This window comes from Furipterus horrens, unplaced genomic scaffold (assembly GCF_987537825.1).
Source record: "Furipterus horrens unplaced genomic scaffold, mFurHor1.1.pri manual_scaffold_9, whole genome shotgun sequence".
In the NCBI taxonomy this organism is placed as follows: domain Eukaryota; kingdom Metazoa; phylum Chordata; class Mammalia; order Chiroptera; family Furipteridae; genus Furipterus; species Furipterus horrens.
Genome location: NW_028327179.1, coordinates 90987375 through 91000693, shown reverse-complemented (window position 1 = coordinate 91000693; position 13319 = coordinate 90987375). Strand labels below are relative to the sequence as shown.

General features: G+C 41.0%; 1 protein-coding gene and 1 pseudogene across 6 annotated transcripts in view; both read left to right on the top strand.

The window, feature by feature from the left end:
- CNOT4 (CCR4-NOT transcription complex subunit 4) overlaps nucleotides 1-13319 on the top strand; it is a 125723-nt gene that overhangs the window by 38014 nt on the left and 74390 nt on the right. The window lies entirely within an intron of this gene.
- Nucleotides 6724-7455, top strand: LOC150002176 (insulin-like growth factor-binding protein 3 receptor pseudogene; annotated as a pseudogene).

The window sequence follows — 13319 nt, the reverse complement described above, 5'->3', positions numbered from 1 at the left end:
GCTGGTGCTCAGTCCACTGATCATGGGCTGATCATGGACTTTTATTTTAAGATATGTGTTACAGAGTATCTTACGTTCGATTTAAAAATTAATATTACAAGCACATTGGAGACATAGCCTTTGAGTTGGTCGAATAGGTTTGCATTGCTGTATGGATTTAAAGCTTTTTTATTACATCATTCTTTATGTTGTATAACCATGGTCTTTTGTTTATAAAATTGTTATTGTTTAAAACGTTTGGACAAATACCATATCTTTGAGACTTTCCACAGAAATACAGTTAGCTTAACATTTTCTGCATGAAACTAGTTGGTAGGCATAAAGTAGTTGTACACCTAACAGAGAATTCTGACATGTGTACTACTTTTACACAGCTTTGTAGTGTAAAACTGTTACCATTCTAGATGTTACTGAGTCACAATGGAAGCTAAACACATATTCGGCAAACCAAACTGAAACAATAATTTTTGTCTAGTTTTTATGAGAATTACTAGCTATCACTTCTGTATCTTAGGCCTCTTAAAAATCTTAATCTTTTAATTTTATCCCACATGGGTCGCATGGTAATGTGTCTAGAAATCAAGTATATAATATTGACAATTCTAGGAAGAATTTGTAATAAGCTTGATTCCTGTATTTGTTTAGCATTAGTATTTAAAATCCACCTTTTTAACTTAAAAATCACTAGCTAGATACCTCTTATCTTTTCTCCTCATGAACCCTGTCTTACTCTACCCCTCTATGTCCACTCAGTCAAAAATCTGAAAGGATGGTCTTTCTTACTAGTCAATGCTTACCATGAAGTGGAAAGACCAGAGTGGTGGTAGGATCAAAGAACTTAAGGATAGATGGATTGGAACTGATCTCTTCGTGGGAGGAGGAGCATGTGATCTGGGATCAGAATTTAAGAGGTTATAGGATCTGAGTGACTGGGAGACTAATTTGGGTTTCTGAAGAAATCACACTTAGCCATGCTTAATTTAGGGGGACTTGGAGAGCTGTGGATGGGAGCAAGTGGCAGAGGCAGCGGTGAGCGGAGCCTGGAGCTCTGGGAAAGCATTGGGCACTTTTTCACCACATTGACGGCATTATAAATGTATTTGTCAATTCTCTCAAGTTTTAACTGGAGAAAACTCTTTTAAGAGTTTATACTTGAGGACTAAAGTGTGACTGCCAGTTATCAGGCTTTCAGAATGAATCTGGAAAAACTTAGCAAGCCTGACCTCCTAACACTAATTCACTATTCTTGAAGGAAATCTTAAAGCAAGGGACCTTGTTATAGAAACTTTAAAGAGAAATAATTCAAATATTTTGCCTGTTAGAACACAATCAGAACTTCCAGCCAAGATGGAGGCATAGGTAGATATACTTTGCCTCCTTGCACAACAATAAGAAGGATCACAGCTAACCTCAAAACAAAAAGAACAGAACTGCTAGAAAATCAAACTGTATGGAAGTCTGACAACTGAGGATTTTAAGAATTATTCATTCAGATGGGTAGGAGGGGTGGAGCTGGGGAGCTGGGGTGGAGAGGACGTGGTGTGACAGCAGCAGCCAGTGGAACAGGTGGTCCCACGTTCATATGTGGCAGATAAAAGCCGGGAGGTACACCTGTGGAGTCCCAGCCCAAGGCCAGACCACACAGCCCAGGGTTCCAGCATCAGGAAAATAAAGCCTCATAGCTTCTGGCTGTAAAAACCAATTTGGATTAGGGTGGTGGGAGAAACTGCCTCTCCCTCGGGAGAGTTTGTTTAGAGGCCCCCACAGTCCTAGAATGTACCCAGATCCACTCACCCTGGGAACCACCACTAGGGCAATAACTAGAGGGGTGCCAGTCACATATGGGAAGTGGGTGAAGTGACTGGAAAAGGGGCAGATGCCAAGCAAGTGTCATTGTTCCTTCTCTGAGCCATCCCCCACATATAGCACCACAAAGTGGTGAAACAGGTTGCCTCACACGGACAAATACCTAAGGTTCTAACAGGTGTAGCGTAACAGGTGTAGCGTAACAGGTGTGCCTACAAGTGAGTCAAAGCAGCCCTACCTAATACACAGAAACAAACACAGGGAGGCTGCCAGATTGCCGAGACAAAGAAATATGGCCCAAATGAAAGAATAGATCAAACCTCCAGAAAAAGAACTAAGCAAAACAGAGACAGCCAATCTATCAGATACAGAGTTCAAAACACTCGTGATAAGGATGCTCTGAGAACTCATTGAGTACAGCAAACACATTAGAAAGAAATGAAAGCTATACTAAGTGAAATAAAGAAAAATCCACAGGGAGCCAATAATGAAGGGAAGGAAGCCAGGGTTCAAATCAATGAATTGGAACATAAGGAAGAAATAGCCAGTAAGAATAAAGTAACAAGATTTCAAAAAAAACGAGGAGAGAATAAGACGTCTCTGGGACATCTCCAAAAGTGCCAACATCTGATTCATAGGGGTGCCAGAGGGAGAAGAGGAAGAGCAAATAATTAAAACCTTATTTGAAAAAATAATGAAAGAAAAATTCTTTAATTTGGTAAAGAAAATAGACATACAAGTCCAGGAAGCACAGAGTCCCAAGCAAGTTGGATCCAAAGAGAATCACCAAGACACATTATAATTAAAATGCTAAAGGTTAAAGATAAAGAGAGAATCTTAAAAGCAGCAAGAGAAAAGCAGAGAGTTACCTACAAAGGGGTTCCTATAAGACTATCAGCTGGTTTCTCAAAAGGAACTTTGGAGGCAAGAAGGGACTGGCAAGAAGTATTCAAAGTGATGAAAAGCAAGAACCTACAACCAACACTGCTCTATCCAGCAAAGCTATCATTTAGAATTGAAGGGCAGATAAACTACTTCCCAGACAAGGTAAAGCTAAAGGAATTCATCATCATCAAGCCATTATTACATGATACATTAAAGAGACTTATTTAAGAAAAAGAAGATCAAAACTATGAACAGTGATATGACAACAAACTCACAACTATCTAAAAGTGAATCTAATAATCAAAAACAAACTAAGCAAACAACCAGAACAGGAACAGAATCATAGGTATGGAGATCATTTGGAGGGTTATCAGCTGGGAAGGGGAAAGGGAGGAATGGGTGAGAAGGTACAGGGACTAAGAGGCATAATTGGCAGGTACAAAACAGTCAGGCAGATGTTAAGAATAATATAGGAAATGGAGAAGCTGAAGAACTTACATGCATGACTCATGGACATGAACTGGGGGGAGGGAATGTGTTGCTGAGGGGAAGGAGGGTATCAGGTGCAGAAGGACAGAAGGAAAAATAATTGGGACAACTGTAGTAGCATAATCAATAAAATGTACTTCTAGAAAACCTTAATTTAAAACAAAATTCTGAGAGTATGAGTTTGGCCCTTGCACTTCAGTTTAGTATATCTCTTTGGATTAATTTTTTTTAATCTTACATATTACTACTGTTTATTATTGTAAGTTAATGTAGAGAAGCATCTTTAAAAGGACTAATTTTTAAGTCCAGAGTGACTAGTAGAGTTTTAGCTTTTGATGCCTGGATGCATTTGTTTCAAATAGGTCTCTGGGTGAGTCCTCAAAAACCTTAAAATAGGCTTACCTTTCTGCCATGCACCTTTCCCCTAAAAAGATCTGTTTTTTGTTGGTTTGTTGGTATTTGTTTTTGTTCTGAATTGAAAAACACATTGATGTAGGCAGCTCCTGTTGACAACCTGTACAAGTATGGTAAAGAACTAATTAGCACAGTAATTAGTCACTGCTTTGATTTTGTGCGATTTGATTTTTATCTTACTCATAACACTATCAGGCATAGCCTTTAATTTTTTAAACTCCTAGCCTTCTGAGAGAGCATGAACTAATGGGAAGTAGAGTGATGTGGATTCTCTAATTATACATTCAAAAGATTTTTTAATCTCTTTAATTTATTCTTTTAATGTTTTTATTTTACTTGATTTTTAACTAATTTTTTAAATAATTATTTTTAGAGAGAGCGGAAGGGAAGGAGAAAGAGAGGGAGAGAAACATAGATGTGTAAGAGATGCATCGATCAGTTGCCTCTCGCACAGGCCCCAGCTGGGGTCCTGGCCCTTAACCCAGGCATGTGCCCTGACTGGGAATTGAACCTGTGACCTTTTGGTTCACAGGCTGGCACTCAGTCCTCTGAGCCACACCAGCCAGGGCTGATTTTTAACTAATTTAAAATAGTTTTTCCCACTGGAGATGTAAATGTTCATTTTCTAAAAATTGGCAGACAGGGGAAAATAAAATGAAAAACTGCTCATATCTGCCCTTATACTAAATGAAAAACTCTTCTTGCTGTTTTGGTATATTTCCTTTGAGTCAATCTTCTATGTACCCTTTCTCCCCACAGTTGTGAGAACCTATGACTTGCTATATACATTTGCCCATGCATGGTGCAGTGTTGAACATAATAGCTGCAGTGTTTGCACTCAGAGGATTCAAAGTTTAATATCCTTAAAAAGTTATTTTTGAAAATTAACTTGCTGTTACAGAAGAAATGTATAATCATAGGCAAGGTTCAAGTTTCCAATTCATGCCATTTCCCTCATTGTTTTTGTAGGTGTAACCACTATTACCAGCTTAGTTATAACCTCTTTCTTGATTTGGCATATGTAATTATATTTGTATATATAGAAAATATCTGGTTTCTTTTTAAACATAAAAATGTTATATAGTAACTGCAATTAGCTTTTTCATTCAATATGTTTGTAAGCATACAGTAGTCCCTCTCTGTATCATGGGTCACTTATTGTGGCCTCACTGTATCGCGGGGTTTTTTTAAATATTATATTTAATTTATTGTGGATTTTTCACTATATAGTGGGATTTTGCAGTACTGTATATGTATGTTGTTAAAGTTACATAGGTTTAAGAGTGTAGAATATGTTGAAGAACATAAGTAGTGTTTATAAAAGTGTGGAAATGGTTAATAAGGGACTGGGAAAGGTTAATAAGGGACTGGGAATGGTTTATAAGTGTGTGGGAAGGGTTTATAAAGCCTTAAAATATATATAAAAACTAAAATAAATGTAAGATTCCTACTTCGCGGACTTTCACCTATCGTGGGGGGGGGGGGGTCGGGGCGGGTCTAGAACGTAATACCCGCGATAAGTGAGGGAATACTGTAGATCCACTTGAGTTCATTTTGTTGATATACCATAATTTTGCCATTTCCTATTGATGGCAGGTTTGCGATTTCTTGCTTTTAAAAACAGTGCTGGAACTGTTTGTGTAGTCTCCTCATTAAAATGTGCAGCTGTTTCTCTAAGGAAGATACAGGGAAGTAGAATTAGTAGATCATAGTGAGTATGTGGTTAGCCTTGAAATTTAATCATTCATATTGCTCTCAAAGTTGGACCTTATAGCACTTATCCTATATGACTCCTCTCCCAACTTACATGTTGTCATTGTTTGCCATTTCAGTTTATCCTTGTTAAATTCAACAGATTATATTACTTTATATAGAAATATGTGACTCAGTTTACATACCTTTTTACCATATTCTTCCCTCACCATCTCTTCTTTCATCTCACTGTCCTGAGACCATTTTCCTTCTTCCTGAAGAACATCTTCACAAATTCCTTTAGTTGAGGTCTTTTACTGGTAAACAGGCTTTACTTTTGATGATTTGTTTGAATTTTTAATTTAGCCTCATGATTTTATCAATTATTTTAAAATTTTATCATGGAAAATTTTAAGCATACGTGAAAATAGACCAAATAGTACAATAAAACTCAATTATTTCCGTCCTTCAGTTTCTGTAGTTATGGACAGTTTGCTATTGTAGTTACATCTCTTCCTCATTCTGTGCTTCATTTCCTGCTGAAATGTAGTATCATGAAGTCTGTAAATATTTCATAATGTATTTCCTGTAGAAGAGCTTTTAAAAAATAAACACAGTACTTCTATCATATTTAACTAATAATAATTCTTTAATATCATTAATATCCAGTCCATGTGAAAACCTCAATCATTACCAAAAAATGCCTTTTTATGGTTTTACTCAACATTAAGGGTTATTGTTTTCTAGAAACACAATTGTAGGTTGACTGTCATTATCTCACAGTATCTTGAATATGTGTCTTTCCCTTCTGGCTTCAATTGTTGCTCTTAAGAAGTCTGCTGTAATTCTATCATTCCATTGCTTGAAGGATCCTTTTGCATGATCTGCTTTTAGGATTCTTATTGCCTTTACTGTTCACCACTTTTATTCTCTCGTGTCCTGTGGGTTTGTTGATCTTAGGTATGTGTGTTTTCTGAGTGTGGGGATTATTTTTAACCATTCTGGGAAATTTGCAGCTATTATCTTTTTCTTTTAACACGTTGTTGACCAGCAATTTTACACAAAAGCTATCCTATATCACTGGCTATTTTTTCATAATTGAATATGAAAATGAAACAATTCACAAAATTTTTTTACAAAATTCTATATTACTCTCAGTTTTAAGAATTGTATAAGCTAATGCAAGTGCATATACAAGTTAGCTTGTTATCTGTCAACATTTGAGCTTGAAAACGAGTTTTTTTTGTGACTGGTCAACAATAAGACTTTGAAAAATGAAGTATATGTTCAGAAAATATATAAAACTTGTACATGTAAAATATGTACAGTTTGATTATAAAGCATACATCTTCGTAATCACTTCCCAGGTTAAAAATAGAACACTTCACTGGCTGGGAAACCCCCACCCCCGACCCCGATGGCTGGGTGGGGGAGAACATGGACCCGCTCCTTTGCACCTCCGAACGTGACATTGGAAGGAGGGATCCTGGTGGGGGGCTCTCCGTAGAGACCTGGATCCCTCCGCTCCCCATGGGCAGCTGCCAGGTGGAGTACCACTCACCTCTGATCCCTGCTGCTTTGATCCTGCTGCTGCTTGGCCTTTCTGGCTTTTTCCGCACTCACAGGACCGGCCTGCACAGCACTGAAATCCCTCAGGACTGGGTCTCCTTCTTGAGATCTTTTGGCCAACTGAGCTTGTGCCCTGTGAGTGGGACAGTCATAGAGAAGTGGCATAGGTCCCACATCATGGGCTTGCTGGCCACCTTGAACTTTAGAGGTGGTCCAAGCAGGAACAAAACCCACATGTTCCAAGCCAGGGTCCTAGGTAGTCAGATGGGATTGGAAGGACCTTCTGCAGGAGAGCTTGCTCATCCTCATTTTACAGCCACGGGGACCACAGAAAGGACCCCAGGAATCTGCCTGTTTTAGTGCTGCTCCAGGACGCCTGACCTCCAGCCAGCCACCTGAATCCTGCTTAGAGGAGGGAGCAGGAAGTGCCACCCTGAGCACTAGGATGGCTGAGGCTTGCCTGAGGGTCTGGAGCCAGGCAGGCCTGTGCTCGCCAATGCTCATCTTGTAGGCAGAGCTGGCCCTGCGTGGCTCCAGGCAGCTGGTTGGGGCTCCTTCGTCCCCTTCAGTGTCCTTGTCTGCTTTTCTACTGCTGTGTGAGCTTGCCTTCGTGGGGAGTCCTGGTCTGGAACCCAGCTCCGAGGGCACTGGCCTAGATCCTGTCGGGTTCTCAGGGCTAGGCCTGACTGCTGCGACCCCCTGCATGAGACAGGAAGTGAGGCGCTGCCGGGCCAGGCTGAGATTCCCCGGAGGCCGCTGCTGCCGAGTGGAGGGAGAGACCGGGCCTTTCCCAGGTCTGAGCAGACTGGGAAAGGAGGACTTCGTGGCCCAGGCAGATCCCCGGCTCCTGAGGCCTTCCCAGTTGGGATGAGTGCTCTTTCCTCAATTTCTGCAGCCCATCCAGAGCTTCCCCCAACGCCTCGCACATGCTACTTTTTAAAAAAATTTCTTTCTCTCCAGGTGGGAGTCAGCTTCTTGGGCTTTGGTTCTGAGTTGGAAGGGCTGTTAGCAAAAGTGGAGAGTTAGAATGGTGCCCAGTGTGTGTATTAGGAATTGGACTGAGGTGGGGATGTGAGGGTATACGTGCTGGGCTGGGAGGGCTGGAGGACTTCTTGTGGGGAGAAAGGTTGTCATAGGGCATGGCTCACTGCAGTCGTTCCCACGGTTGTACCTTGGCTTTGGGAAACACCTGGTTTTGATCCCAGCTCTGTCACCTCACGCCTGTAAAATAAAATCAATAATTTCAGCTAGTTGGGAGAGTCAGGTGGGTTTGCTCACAGGAATGCTTTGAAAAAAATTTAAGAAAGAAAAAAAAAAAACCACAACATTTCAAGTACCTCAGAATACCCCATCACCCCCTCACTTATGGTTCATAGCCCTCCCCCTTTCATCCACAGATAGTCACTGTCCTGTATTTGTCATTTTCTGTGCGTCTCTAAAATATAGTTTTATCTGTTGAAATTTGTATGACTACAATTCTTTTTGCTTTCTTTGTTCAACAGTACGTTTGTGAGTTATTTTGTGTAGCTGTAGTTCTTAATTTTCATACAACCATTATTTCTTTAAATATTTTTCCTTCTTCCTTCTCCCAGTATTCCCATTATGTGTATGCTGATACTTAATGCTGTTTTACATTTCTGGAACTTTGTTCATTTTTCTTTATTCTTTTTTTCCTGTCCTTGGACTGCACAGTCTCTATTCATCTGCCCCCTTCTAGTTCACCAGGTCAGTCTTTTGCCACTTAAAACACACTGCTGAGACCCTCTAGGGACTTTATTTTAGTCGTTCTTTCCAACTCCAGAATTTCCATTTTTTAAAAAATCTATCTTTTCGTTGAAATTCTGTATTTGATGTGACGTTTTCATTACACATTCCTTTACTACTTTAATCATGGTTTCTTTTAGCTCTCTGAACATATGTAAAGTGGTTCCTTTGAAGCCCTTGTTAAATCCCACATCTGGTGGCTCTCACAGGCAGTTTCTGTGGCCTGTTCTCTTCCTGGTGACCGTGGATTATACTCTCCTGCTTCTTTGCAGGGCACGTAACTTCTGGTTGGAAACTGGACATTTTATTTTATGTAGCGGCTATGAGCACTGCTCTCCTCCCACCCCTCCCGGGGCTTGTAATTGTTATTTGCGTATTTGTTTAGTGAGGGGGGGGGGGGGGGGGCATTGTGGAGTCTGTTCCCCTCTCGCAGGGTTAAGCCTCTGTTGCTGTTCCTGAGAGGTGCAGGCCTGGGTCTGCCCACGCGCACCCTGGGATGACAGTGTTTCTGTCACCAGGCCTCTCTTCCCTGTCCCTTTCCTTGACCACACCCAGATGCTAATTGCCAACTGACTGCATCCTTCTTTTCAACAATGCCCTAGGACACACATTGCTTCTCACCTGGAAGAGAAAGCTCTTGAGATCAGAGCTTTGAAATTTGTTCTGACCCCAGGAGGGCTAATCCCTGATTCTCCTTATTCGCTCTTCCAAACTCCTGGTTTACAGTGTTTAGCCTGTATCAGCATCTCCTCCCAGTCTATTTTCATCACCAGCTGCTAGGCTTTGAGATTGCCCTTAGGCCTGAGTTTCACGAGTTGCACACGAAGTCTGCTCTTTCGGAAGAGTCAGAGCTGTTTCAGGGCCTGGTGCCCCTTCTCGGCACAGTCCCTGGCTCTGACTCTGCAGTGGGAGAGCGGGGACGGGACGGCGGTGGCCTTTTCCCTCCGTGTGACCGATACCCTGCGTTCAGTAACTGGACGCTTCTTGGATTGGCACACAGCAGCCTCCAGTGCTCCTGCTTTGCCTGTCCTGCTGCGGGAGCCCTGCTCTATGAAGCAGCTGGGTGGAGGGCAGCCTGGGTCCTGGATTTTCCACATGCAGCAGCAGCAGCAGCAGCAGCAGCAGCAGCAGCAGCGGCGGCGGCGTAGGGCCGCTTCCCTGTGAGCGGCAGCTGGGTCCGCTGCGCCTGCCTGGAACCTCGCTTTAGCATCGGGGAGCTTCGGGCAGGCTGAGGAGTGCTGGGTCCTGCGCTGTCTGACTGGCGGCCCGGGTGGAAGGGCACCCTGTGTTCATGGCTACACCAGTCCGGAGGGAAGTTTCAGGTTCACAGAGCTGAGGAGGGAGAGAATTGGTTCAAATACCATTATAGTTGTGCTGTTTTTCCTGAGTTTTAGTAGATTTTCTTGAATAAATTGTTCTTCATTTGCCTTAGTCCTTTATGATTATTTTCAGATACTTGAAAAGGTTGGTTTTAAGGAATTTTCACCAGTTTCACTGGGGAGTGGGTTCATGGAACTCCTTACAGTCTTACTATGCTGTAAGTGGAACCAAGTGGGATCTTTTGAAAATATGAGTCAAACCTGTGCCGGTTCTCTGTTTAAAAATCTCTGGTTCTCATTTATTTCACAAAGAAAGCCGAAGTTGTTCTAGTGGCCTATGATGAAACCTTACAAGATCCTGGACCCCCCACGTCTCTCTCTCTCTCTCTTTTTTTAGAAGATTTTATCCATTTATTTCTAGAGAGAGGGGGAAGGGGGGGGGAGAAAGAGAGGGAGGGAAACATGGACCTGCTGCCTCTAGCACATGCTCTGACTGGGGACCAAACCCACGACCTAGGCGTGGGCCCTGACCCGGGAGTCAAACCCACAGCTTTTCACCCTGCGGATGACACCTGTCCAGCTGAATGAACCACACCAGTCAGGACACATCCGTCTCTCCCCTCACCTCCACTCTTCTTCCTCTTGTTCTGTTCCAACCACTCTGAGTTTGCTGTGCTTCAAAAACTTCAGGCATGTACCCTCCTTGCAGCCTCTCTACTGACTTTTTCGTGCCTGCTCTGTTCCTTTCTCAGGTATTTGCATGGCTTGCTCAGTCACCTCCTTTAAAATGTTACCTTTTCATGAAACCTACTCTAACTGGCCCATTTAAATAATTCCATCTCTGGTGCCTTCTTCCTCTATAGCATTATCATCTTCTATCATATTATTTAATTTACTGATTTATTATGATTGTTTAGATCTCCCAATTAAAAGTTAGGCAGCAGGGCGTTGATTTATACCAATTATGGTCAATTAATGTGTCCCAGAGAACTAGACCAGAATCTGAAACATAATAAGAGCTTAATTATTTATTGAATCACTGAATGAAGATAAAACAAGAACTGTTAGTATGGCATAAACCTTCATTGCACAACTGTCTAACTTAAACTATTTACATAGATGGAGCAGTAAGTAAGTGTTATCGGTGTACTACATAAAATTAGAACAGCCAGTTCGCGTTCTTGATAAGAGAGGCTAAATGTGCTTTTTTCTTTTGATATCCTCACCCAAGGGTATGTTTGTTGATTTGGGGGCTGGGGACAGGGAAATCCATGTGAAAGAGAAACATCAGCATCCTCCCTTATGCTTCCTGACTGAGGATCAGACCCACAACCTAGGTATGTGCCCTTATTGAGAATTGAACCTGCAACCTTTTTCGGTGTAGGGGACAATGCTCCAACCAACCGGCTGAGCCACCAGGTGAGGGCTGCCTTTTTTTTTTTTTTTTTTAAACAGCCTCCTCCTCTAAAAGACTAATCATTGTTAAGTACCAATTAATTGATAACTCCTCATTCTCTTGACCCCAGCTGTTGGGAACTTCTCCTTTCTGTGTCAATGAATTTGCCTATTCTAGATACCTCATTATCAGTGGAATAATATGATATTTGTCTGTGATGGACTTATTTTATTTAGCATATTTTTAAGGCTTACCCACATTGTAGCATGCATCAGAATAAATTGTGTATATATACTACATTTTCTTTATCCATTCATCTGTTGACAAGACACTTGGGTTGTTTCCACCTTTGGCTGTTGAGAATAATGCTGCTATGAATATTGGTGTACGAGTATCTGTTAAGAATCCCTGCTTTCAATTCCTTCTCTATGTACCCGGAAGTGGAATTGCTGGATCATACAATAATTCTGTATGTAACTTTTTGAGGAACCGCCAAACGGTTTTCTGCAGCAGCTGCAGAACTTTACATTTTATAGTGTATTTTTATACATATCTTTTGAATAGTGTTCTAAGCTCAAAGCTTTGTATATAGCACTTGATGAACGGTAAGGGATTGGGGGGCCTGATTTTGAGTATATGATTTTTATTTTGTGCTCTTATTACATGGTATGTGAGATTTTTTGTGATTCAGGAGCATTATTACGTGTGTCAGAATTTAATTGTGTTATGATATTAGTTGCAGGTGATATGGAGAATAATAACTGGATCAACAAAGTAGAAATTTCCTCAAATTTAAGTTTTTGAAAAAATGTCAATTTTACTTTTTGAACATTTGCACTTTATACCTAAGTATAATGACTTTGGTTATCATAATTTCTATCTTACCATGTTGGAGAGGACATGGGTTTTTAGGTTGACTATCATACTTTCTAATTGTGTCTTTGACATTTAAAGGCTGGGCACTGTTTGACATCAGTTTCATCTTTTATAAGGGAATAGTACATTTGTATCAAGCAACTGTGAGGATTAGATCATGTATGTGGAAATGAACTTTTTTCCCCCAAAATTAATTCCTGGATCAAAAACTGATCACTTTGTGCTATATAACTCTTATACCTCATCCAGAGAGTCATTGACTTTACTCTCCTAGTTCCATTTATTCATTTATTTGTTTATTTAAAAGATGAAGAGAGAATCTTTTTAAAAAATATATTTTATTTATTTTTTAGAGAGAGGGGAAGGGAAGGAGACAGAGAGGGAGAGAAACATTAATGTGTGAGAGATACATCAGTTGGTTGCCTCTCACACGCCCCCAGCTGGGAGACCTGGCCTGCAGCCCAGGCATGTGCCCTGACTGGGAATTGAACCAGCGACGTTCTAGTTCGCAGGCCAGTGTTCAATCCACTGAGCCACACCAGCCAGTGCCCTAGTTCCATTTAAAAACATCTTTTATTTTTGTGTCTTGTACCTTTATAAATCTATTTTTTAAAAGATTTTATTTATTTATTAGAGAAAGGGGAAGGAAGAGAGGAAGAGAGCGACTGAAACCTCAATCAGTTGCCTCTCGCATGCCCCCAGCTGGGGACCTGGCCCACAACCCAGGCCTGCGCCCTGACTGGGAATCGAACCAGCGACCTTTTGATTAACAGGATGACACCCAATCCATTGAGCCACACCAGTCAGGCTATAAATCTTATTTTCTCAACTCATTGATTTATTTTTATTTTAATATCAGTTGACTGGTTTATGAAATAAAAGTTATTCATTCCTGAATGTAAATCCTAGCCAAGATACTTGGAGGGGAGAGAATTTATTTCAAAGTTTATTTTTAAAGTTTTGTTCAGTGTGATTACATAAAAGTTGTTTCTCTCTATTTGAAATTCCATTAAATTTTGTGTCTCAGTATTTTTCAGATGAGTACATTGAGTCCTAGGTAGGGCTTTTGAATATCTTATCCAAAATCATGCAGTTACTTAGTTATAATC